The following is a 9166-nucleotide window of genomic DNA, read 5'->3' as shown; positions in this document are numbered from 1 at the left end:
CTTCTCAGCACACTTATGACCTTTCGTGTATTTGCTATCACAAATGTAACAAAGCCCTTTTGCTCTTTTTTCTTCCAATTGTTGTGGTGTCAACCTTATAGGTTGTGGAAGACTAGGGGCAATAACACTTTCGTCTTTATAGTTGTGAGTGGTATGCTTCCTGGTTGCCATAATTTTGCTTTCCATTTTTCTTGCTAACCTGAATGCCTTCTCTAATGAATCAGGTTCCCAAAGGCGAACATCATGTTGGATATTATCCTTTAAAGACCCTATGACCACATCAATCCTATGCTCCTCTGGAATATCTTTTACCATTATGTTCAATTTTTGGAACTCCTCAATGTGCTCCATTACTGAACCCTTTTGTTTGAGACTTATCAATTGGCTAAAAAAAGTGTTGCTTCTTGTATCTTCATAATGTGCTATCAATTCTTCCGTAAAAATTGCCCAAGTGATAAATTGTTTATGAGAGCAAAGCCATTGATACCATACAAACTGATTTGGTTCCAAATATACAGTTGCCACACGTACCTTTTGTGCGTTTTGCACATTATTGAGATCGAAGAATTGCTCCATCTGTAATATCCATGTGGCGGGATCCTTGCCATCAAACGTCCTCATATCGATTTTTGGAATATGGTGATTCTTCGATCCAACATTAGCATCTATGGAATCATGATTAACATTTCTTTTGTTCTCATCATGAGTTTCCTTTACTACCTTTTCACCATTAGTGACCCTTTCTTGTAGCAACTTCTTCAATTCTTCCATGTCTGTCTTCAAATCTATCTTCAAATTTGCCATTGAATCCTCCATCTTAGCTTCCATGCCCTTTATCTTAGATGCCACGCCATTTATCTTAGATTCCACGCCACTTATCTTAGCTTCTGTTAGCTTTTGTGAGCGTGACATTTGTTGCACTTGTTCTTGTAATTTTGATATATCATGTAGCATTTCTTCCTCTTCTTCATGAGTCATGCTAGAGCTTTCAGGTTCCTTACTAGGTGTTTGAATTTTCTTTCCTCGGGGCATCAGTTACTGATAATAATGCTTTATTATGCCCTTTGAATTCCGTTAAACCAAGCTTACACAAAAATTTAAAAAAAAACCACACACCTTTTTTCACTTTATAGAAGCCTGATATTGAATCTGATGTATCTCTGTAATTTCGGATCATCCAGTTCTGAAATTGCTCCCTGTAGTAGCCTTCTGCGTCCTCTTTCGAATGCCACAAGTCTGAGCCAAATTGGATTCTCCAAGGAAGAGTTATGTGAAATCTCCCACAGTGACTTGCTTTTAGAATGGTTCAGTAGAGTGAACTTGTACGACGTGCCACGAGTCACTGTTTCAACCTTTGAATCTGAAACACACATACAAGAAACTACAATCCGTCCTCTTTCTGTACCTTCTTACGAAATTTCAATCCGATCCCCATAGAGAAAGTTATGACGATTTTCCCCAGGTCACCTGTTTTGAATGTAATTCAGGAGTCTGCAAAAAGACCAACTTACTCAGATCATATCTCCGCAAATATTGCGCGAAAAGCTCTGAAATTCGGACCCAAGGTTCAGCATGATTTCTTCTCAAATTGGTTTTTTTTGCGACTTCTGAAACGTCACAAAAAGAAAGTTATAGCAAAAATTCCACGAGGACCTGTTTGGAGCAGCGAAACCCTAGAATCCAAAGCTCTAATACCAAATGTTATGAAACCAGCTCAAGAAAAGATAGAAAAGATAGATCAACGCCTTAGAATTCAGCCTCTTCGAGGAGGCAACCTCCTTTACATTACATAAATGAACAATTCTTGGATGATACAAATGACAAAACCTCCTTTCTATATATAGGAGTCTAAGGAGTCACAATATAATCCAGCCGACCTAACAATAATAATATAAAGCCACAAAAATAACAATAGAGGGATTCTATGGGGCACAGAAATAACAATATGGGGGTAATAGGGGCACAACAATATAAATAAGGGGTATAACTACAATAGTAATGGGGTAATCACTAGTATTATAGGGACCCAACATACGCATACTCGCCTTTGGATCGGTGATCCTGCATGTATAGTGGAACCTGCGTATATCTCTTTTTCCTTCATTCTGAGAGCTTGGACTATGATCTATCATCTGAGTGAGTTGCCATCAAGGACAACACCTGTGTCATAGTGCCAAACCTGTGTCATAATGCCAACACAATGATGCAAATGTAAATACTTGAACAACCCCTTAACTAGGCCCCTACCAGACATGACATGCATTTCATCAAATATATCACAAATATATAATATATAGGTGTAAACAATAGATTTAAACATTAGGGTCTCATACTTATCTGAGAATTGCTAAAAACATTGTTCCTTATATCATTTGTTGCATTATCATCTATTATGTCATAGATACATTCTTTATTCATTTACAAATAGAAACATGAGGAGAGGCATACATCATCACTATTAGAATACATGCTCATAACGAACAACATAATAACAGAAATATCATGAATACATCAGCCATTGAATCCACATATAAACCAGTGCATTCAACACATGAAAAACTAAGGGAATGAATTTCTCATTAGTGAATGTAGAAACCAACCTGGGATGGGACTACTATGTTCCACTCGACCATAGATCGACTGAGTCAAATCTCTTTCCAGCCAATCAACCCCGTGCCATATTCCAAGCATGAATGTGGGACTCGAACCAAAAGAACCAACTAGGGAATCCTGAGGCTAAACCACCTCACCCTCATCAATAGAAACTGGGCTTTATTGTAATCCATCCTGGATCACTAGGCCAACATGATAAAGATGTAATAATAGGCTTTACCATGATCTCCACCAGATCACTAGGCTGAAACAAGAATGGATGCCACCAGATCGCTCCACCTACACCGTGAGGAATTTTCCTGTCTCCTAGTCTCTCAGGATTTACTGTAATCCACACCGGCTCATTAAGCCCTAAACTGATACCCACCCTCCATACTTTACTGCATATCCCAACTTGAGATTACTAGGCCCAATGGGGAGAAATCCACCTCTTGGATTTACCGTATATCTTGCCATTCACCGACAAGGATTCATAGGCTCACCAAGGCAACATAATCTTGGTTTCACCACAACCCACAGTTTGGCTTAGGGGTTACTAGGCCAGTGGATTTAATGTGATCCACAATCCATTTTAGGGACCACTAGGCCATGTGCTCTATCATTCGGAGATCCACCTCACTCAACTTTGAATCCATTCGAAAATCTAGCTCAACCAAAACATGAGAACCCCATCATACCATGGCTATCAAGAAATGGCAAGGCTAGGCTGAAAACATTGTCACACCTAGAAAATCCCATGCCATAACAACAAAAGAACCACATTCAATACCATGCATGCCAAACCTAGCAAGGAAAACACACATGCAAATTGGTACCTGCAAAGCATATTGTTGTAGTTGCTTGATCCTGCTCTTCCTTGCTTGCTCCTTCCTTCCTCTTACCTTGTTTTCATTTCTTGATCTAATGCCAAAATGCTCCAATAAAACTCTAAGGTCCAAGAGTGAGATACTAAGAGAGAATAATGAGAGAGCTCCAAACCTGAACTGACAAAGTCTATGAAATGATCCTAGAAAGCCTTTTTATCAATGAGGCCTCTATTTTCTTCATTTTCCATTATTTTCCTTCATTTTCCTCCTCACTTGCAACCTAGAACTTTTCAACTTCCTTTTCTCCTAATCTCCTTTATTTTCATAAATAAAATGATAATAAATGCCTCATGCCTTTCCAAATCCTTCGCCATTTCCTTTGCCAATTTCCTTAGCCATATAAATAACCGAAATGAACACCCACTAGGATGTTTTTCCCACCATTCAACTTGGAATACATGTCCCATGTCTGTGGCCTTATATATTTTTACATGGATTTTTAACCAGGGCTGTTACAGAACCGTCCCCCTTAGGGGAACATCGTCCTCAGTGTTCAACGACACTTATAACTAGCAAGACCACTGAAAACAAAACATACTGCCCATGGAGCTTTTTAACAAAGCTCGTTGCAATATGTACATTGACCGCCGTTGAAACATGACAAACATACCATTTGCTGGATCTTTATAACACAACTCATTACGATATTTACAATAATAACCACATATACACACATACACATTTTCTTCTCCCAACAAATAATCATATTGTCTATGGATCTTTATGAATCTAGCTTGATACAATATTTACAAGAATACACACATATACACATATGCTCATTTTCTCAACTAGCAAATAAAAGGATATGATGCCTGCATCCACAACAAGGGAATCGAAAGGCTCATACCTCCACCCTCAAAGTAATACCAAGATTCACCTCCTTCCTAGTAAGTTCAGAATCCACTACAAGGTCAAATCTGCATCTAATGTCTAATGCTATAATCCCACACCACTTGTCCTCTTAGTGAGCAATTACTGACTCATTATTCCAAGGCACACTCCCAATGTGCATTTGATTCCATATTGAAATGCTAATGACAAAAACAAATATATTCTTGACCTTCCTTTCTTTGCTACACAGTCCCTCGGGAAATCCGCTCACCTCTTTCTGTGTAGTCACTCACCTTCCAAGTTCCCTGACATCCCCTATCCTAGGAAATCCATCCCTTGGCAAGGCTTCCTTACATCGGAAGGTCAAACAACCAAGGAATATACCTGAATCAAAACCATCATACGAGCCATAACATTCTCGTGGAAATAAATGGACACTATTGGGTACCAGTGTCCCATAATGGCCCTGTTCCTGAAGTGCTTTATTAGCATAATTCTGCATGCTCCAATTCCTTTCACTCACGTTGCTAATTCCGGTAGATAGTTTCAACCACACAACTGGGCATTTCCATGCTTCTTGTACCAATGACATCACTTCCATTAGATTTAAAAATAAATTGAAATAAATTCACATCATTCCTCATTGGTAGCTCGTCAATAAGGTACACTTGCAATCCTGTTTACTTCTTGTCACAACAAGTCAATCTAACATATTTGACCAAATCATCATGTATAAACCTATTACATCAGGTTATCTCAAACACAACCATCATAAATTAAAATCATGAATTGCATAAAATCATCATAAACCATAATCATAAATCACATGTAACCATCACATGTCGGAATCATAGATCACATGCATAATAAAACTGAAATAAAATATCGATACTTATCCTTCATCGATCCTTACTCCTACCTTTGTTCTTTCTGTACACACACCAGATTGGTTGCCACACCCAAAAAACACCCAATGCCTTTTCTTTTCTTCCATCGCGTACACATGAAAGATTTACATCACAACACATACATCCACACACAACATGTGACACCACACAATACATGTACCTACACCTGGCGCACAGCACAACACAATGTGTGTACTACACATAGTGCAACACAACGAGTATACATGTCATGATACCACAACTACACAATGCACATACATAGTACCACATGCCCACAACATAGCATGTACGACATGCACGCAACACCACGTATGCACTAGTACCATATGTACAATATGTACACAGTACAATTTGTACAAAACACCACCTGTGCAACATGTGCACAACATCGCATGTACATGACACCACCTACACAACGTGTACACAATGCCACATATACATCGTACCACCTGTACAACATGTACACAATGCCAGATGTATGCAGTACCACATACACATATACATGACACCACATGTACACAACACCGTATGCAAGACATGTACACAATACCACATGCTCACAACACCACTTGTACAATCTTGGCACACAACACCATATGTACAACATACATGCAACAACACATGTACATAGCACTGCATATCCAACATGTACATAGCATCATTTATAAATAACACTGCATATCCAACTTGTACGCAACAACATATGCACACAACATTGCATATCCAACATGTAAATAGCACCATCTATGCCCAACATTGCATATGAAATATTCACACAACACTATCTGTACCACCTTGTACATAAAATTGTATAAACAACATGTATACATACTATATATACACAACACAGTATGTGCACAACATCAGAGATGCAACATGTATAACATATACAACATATGCACAACAACAACACTGCACATCCAAAACCACACTGTCTCTACCAAGCAACCTTGCTTTCAATGTCTCTCTACCTTCTATGCTTATCTTATCATGCCATAAAGCACATTGTTTTCATTCCTTTGATGTATCTCTCAGCATTAGCCTGTCATACATAAACATATGCACAGTACAAGCATATAATATGAATTCATATCCACATGATACTGACCTCATATATTTTTCATGACTACTCTTCCCACTTGATTCCTCATAAACCAAGAACCTATTCATGTCATTCGCTTGCATAAGCAATAATTTTCAGGGAAAAAAAGAAATCTGGTTGAAATACAAATTTTCTTTATATAACCATCATTGCAATTCTTTGCAATTTAAAAATTGATGATGACATGGAGGGTACCAACTTGAGAAGGCTCCTGTAAAAGGTTTGATACTCCGGTATATCCATTGGTAATCAAATAATCCTCTTGCGGATGTGCTTCTTTCGAGTTGCTCTTCGGCCACCGCCCCACCCTTCCTATAAATTTGTTTATTCTAATTACCATTTTTCATAAAGACAGGCCTCTTCTCATGATATATTTTATTGCCAACACCAGTTTCCGCCTGGAAGAATGGGTGGCCTAATTTACAGTAGCAATAGGAGTGAACACGAACACAATGAAAAAAAAAAGTCGGTATGCCTAGGGGATATGGTGACCCAATTCATGGAGGAATCAGGTGCAGAGGACCAACTATCTCCTCAGGCTAAAACAATGGATGGCAATGTCACACAGGATTGCCAAACTGTTAATCAATCACAACAACATTTTGAGACACTCAAGGTATAATATATACATTAACCTTAGAAAATTCCTTTTCATCCATCTAACATTTGGAAATGGTTGCTTTGCTTTCATTATTAATAACTACTTGTGTAAGTCCATCTTGATCATGGCATCATATCCTGTAGCTATTCTGCAGAGTTGGATGTGCTCGCTAAAACATGCGAGTCCCTGGAAATGGCCAACAAAATGCAACAACTACCCGAATTCCTCAAGTAGTTGGTGATTTTCCATCTTCAAAATGTGGGATGTAATGCAGCCATTTGAAAATCCTATCCCAAGGATAATAGTGCAACCTCTCCTTCCGGTTAGTGGGTTTTCCTTCTAGTTAGTGGGTCTCGCTGGCTTCTAATCTTTTTTTATTATCTTTTATCTTTTAAGAATTTATTATTAAAAGACTGCATTTATTGGGCATGCGACTATGAGTATATTGACGTGATATTGAAGAGAACAAATTCAGGCAGAAGCATTCGTTTGTTTGTGTGGACTTGGATTTCAGAGTGCAGTTTGAGATAGTTAGACCCAATAGAGAATAAAACGCTCTCCTTGGAATGGTTCTAAAGATATATGTGGGAAGGGCTCATAAATTGCAGTCCATTGTGAAAATAATGTGCGAAGGCATGAAAATATCGTTGAAGAGGAAGGGGATGCACCTTCCCCCATGGAGGAAATATGGGTACATGTGCTCCATGTGGTTGGGTTCCTAAAAGTGGACATCACCTTGCAACTCTGTACATGATGGTTATAAGAGAAATTTTATCACAAGCCCAAAGTCTTCCCGTGCCACAAAGTGGAGGAGAATGGATAAGCATGCTTGGAATAGTGTTAATAGTGCAAGGTATGCTAATGTTGCAGAGGAATACCTAAATTGGGGCTCTCCCACAACAATACTATTACATAAAGCATCAACAGGAAAGTTGATAATATCAAGAATGTCCTGCACTTTAATAGAGTTGGGTCTAACTTCGCTTCTAGTTAAAAACAACAGACTATGCATGTGAGATTCAAACTTATTGAATTATATCGTATGTAGAATCTTGTGGTTCTGTGTTACCTTGATGTAAGTTGTGTAGATTTGTTTGGTACAAATACCATTTATCCTCAAAATTTTGCCCTAACCAATCCTTGATGATCTTTTCATTGCTATCCTTTCGCCATATATTCAACCCGAATTGATATAAGGAAAATAACTCATAATGATTTCTATCTTTAATGAGAATCTTGATCTTGATAATGTGTAATGAACCTCAACATCACACCACAACATCTGAGTTTTTTGTTTCTTTATTTGATCTACCTAATGATAATACATAGACTAATGGTACTTAAGATCATCATTGCTCAACATGTATGCCCTTTTTCAACATACTGGTATAAAATATATTTGTTTTCTTTTTATGAAACTCACCTTATCTACTTAACCTATCATATTCGAAAGGTTATTTTTTTATTTTATCTCTAACTTCATTATAATTAAATCCACCTACTTAACTCTTCATCATTTAGTGTACCGTTTGCACCCTTTAACATTTAATTCCTTATTACAAGTATTGAGCACCACTTTACATGTGGAGGGTGATGAAATTGATTCATATATAGTTATGTGGGGGTGACAACCTACCTGCTTCACTTGGCACTCCTTATACTCGACAGTTGTGCTATGGTTAGCACAGACCCAATAATATACCTCCTCGTCACCCAACCCATGTGAACAGGGTACGAGAGGAAACAAATATTTATGGTTATTTGTTCGAGGGAAATCTATGACTGAGTATCTACCATTCCAAATCAACGACCCATATGTTTTATTGTTAACCCTAACCTTTCCCCAGCTTCCTAAATCATTCATACTCTCAGTTGCTCTGCTCTCTTCCTTTTTCCACAGAATCTGTTATCCCTTCACATTTCTCTGCACCCATTTCATAACCCTACCCAGCTCCAGATTAATTCTATTTGGTTTGGGTAGTTTTACCACCTGGAACTTTGTCCTACTCCATTTCTCATGCATATACTTGTTTGTCATCAGGGTTTGACAATCATAGTTTTCATTACTAGTTTTCTCGGTGAGCTTCAACCCTTCTGAGACAGGCTCTGCGTACCAACATGGGGGAAAAAAAGAATTGGTGTCTGTCTATGTCATCATTCGACCCGGTCCAAGGTAATTTTTTTAATTTAGTTTTCTAATTGATTCTTCTTCGAAATCCTTTACCTTTCACCTTCAGTATTTTAT

The 9166-nt window shown here is 38.1% G+C and overlaps 1 pseudogene; it reads left to right on the top strand.

Moving 5' to 3' along the window:
* Positions 1 to 6726: 6726 nt before the first annotated feature.
* LOC149228967 (uncharacterized) lies at positions 6727 to 7937 on the top strand (annotated as a pseudogene).
* Positions 7938 to 9166: the final 1229 nt, after the last annotated feature.

The sequence above is a fragment of the Pinus tabuliformis genome, chromosome J (assembly GCF_031772625.1).
Source record: "Pinus tabuliformis cultivar Carrire ecotype Pingquan chromosome J, CPIR1, whole genome shotgun sequence".
NCBI classification, from domain to species: domain Eukaryota; kingdom Viridiplantae; phylum Streptophyta; class Pinopsida; order Pinales; family Pinaceae; genus Pinus; species Pinus tabuliformis.
This window is presented reverse-complemented; position numbering and strand designations above follow the sequence as displayed.